A 2,200-nucleotide genomic window follows, 5' to 3' on the forward strand; every position below is an offset into this window, starting at 1 on the left:
AACTCAGGATGGCCCCCGCCATCAGACCCCATGGGAATCTTTTCCCCCACGTGTCCGGCCCCTGCGGTTTGACCTCCAGGCGCCGCCTTCACGGTTTCTTCCTTTCCTCCTTGGCTGGGGTCCTTCTGGGACGAAGCCTCGGTGTTACACACCTGTTTGGAAGAAGGGGCCTTTGGGGGCGTCCCGCTCTCCATAGCATTTGAGCTCGGAAAGTCCTCTGATGAGGATTGTCTGGTACGGGACCTCGCCGGACTACAAAAAAATATATGCTCAAGATAAAATACTAAGCCATGATGAGTCCGGACGCTTAAACGTACTCGTATTTTATATACTTATGAGTTCACCAGGGGCTGGGCCCTGGGATCCCATGTCAGGCCGCTGTCGGCGGCGGCAGTGGACTCCTCCAGAAGAGGAGCCTTTCCCCTTTTGGGCAGCTCGGCCTCCAAGGGTGCGGAGGTCGTCCTCTTCCTTCTTCTCCCCGCAGGGGATTCATCTTCCTCCTCCTCTTCGTCCTCTTCGGAGGTGGAATGGGCATCAGAACCTTCGGATATTGTGTCCGAAGTGCCGCGGCGACGAAGGCTGCCCCGGGTTTTTTTGGCCTCCTTCTCGGTCGTCTTCTTCGGCACCTTGTAAGGCACCGGGACCAGCATCTTCGTCAGAAGTGGGATGGCCGGGTCTTTGGGCAGCAGGGCCGGACAATGGATCCGCTCCGCCTTCTTCATCCATCCCTGGGAGAGTTGAATAACATGCGTTAAGCGCTTCCTTTGGGTCATGCGGATAGAAAAGTTGCATAAACTCACCGAACTTGCAGGGCGGGACAGTTGGTACCCGCAGTCCTCGGCGGAGTCCGACCATGATTTGCTGGACTTGAAAAGCATCTTCCAAATGTCCTTGTACGAGGAGCCGAAGAACCCTCGCAAGGTTTGGTGTTGACAAGGCAGTACCCGGCGGACTAACATCACCTGGACTATGTTGACAAGTTCAATGTTCTTATCTCCCATATCTTTAATGCGTGTCCAGAGCATCGACAGTTCGTCGGACGAGGACCAGTCCAGGCCTTTCTTAACCCAGGATGTAAGCCGCAGAGGGGTGCCGGATCGAAACTCGGGAGAGGTGGCACATTCCTTGCCGCGCGGCTCAGTGATATAAAACCACTGCTGTTGCCACTCCTTGACAGAATCATTAAAGGTTCCCGTTGGCCATATGATGTTGGGCATCTTGCTCACCATAGCGACCCGGCACTCGGCTTGCTCGCTGCCCACCACCTTGGGCTTCACATTAAAAACCTTCAGCCATAAACTGAAGTGCGGCGGAATGTGGAGAAAAGCCTCACACACAACAATGAATGTCGAGATATTGAGGAAGGAATTAGGGGACATATCGTGAAGATCGATCCCATAATAATACATGATGCCACGAATGAACGGGTGGAGGGGAAACCCTAGCTCGCGGACAAAGTGAGGGAGGAATACAACCCTCTCATGGGGTTCCGGAGTGGGGACGATCCGTCCCGCCGTCGGGAGACGGTGGCTGATTTTCTTGGCCAGATACCCGGCCTCCCGAAGCTTTTTGATATCCTTCTCTCGGACGGTAGAGGCCATCCATTTGCCTCCTGCTCCGGATCCGGACATCTTTGGAAGACCTTTTGTGGGCAGAGAAGGTGAACGCTTGGGCGCTGGAGCCTGAGTAGAAGGGAATGAATCGGGAAGAAGGCGTGGGTGAAAACAGTGAATCCTTGTCCCTTTATAAGGGCAGAAGAGGCGATGCGCCTCCCCACTCACCTGGTAAAACCTCTCATTCCCCAAGCACCGTAATTGATGGCGCGGTTGGGTTACCCACATCGGTATTGATGAGAATCCCGTGATAAGGGGATGATGTCTACTACACAACCTTCTTCTTGTAGATGTTGTTGGGCCTCCAGGTGCAGAGGTTTGTAGGACAGTAGAAAATTTCCCTCAAGTGGATGACCTAAGGTTTATCAATCCGTAGGAGGCATAGGATGAATATGGTCTCTCTCAAGCAACCCTGCAACCAAATAACAAAGACTCTCTTGTGTCCCTAACACACCCAATACAATGGTAAATTGTATAGGTGTAACATCCCAAATTTTCAATTTGGAATGTTATACAATCAATGCATATCATATTTCTGTTGCATTTTGGTTGATCCTAGAAATTCTACGCAACTCAATGACCCATGG

The sequence above is a fragment of the Triticum urartu genome, chromosome 5 (assembly GCF_003073215.2).
Source record: "Triticum urartu cultivar G1812 chromosome 5, Tu2.1, whole genome shotgun sequence".
NCBI classification, from domain to species: domain Eukaryota; kingdom Viridiplantae; phylum Streptophyta; class Magnoliopsida; order Poales; family Poaceae; genus Triticum; species Triticum urartu.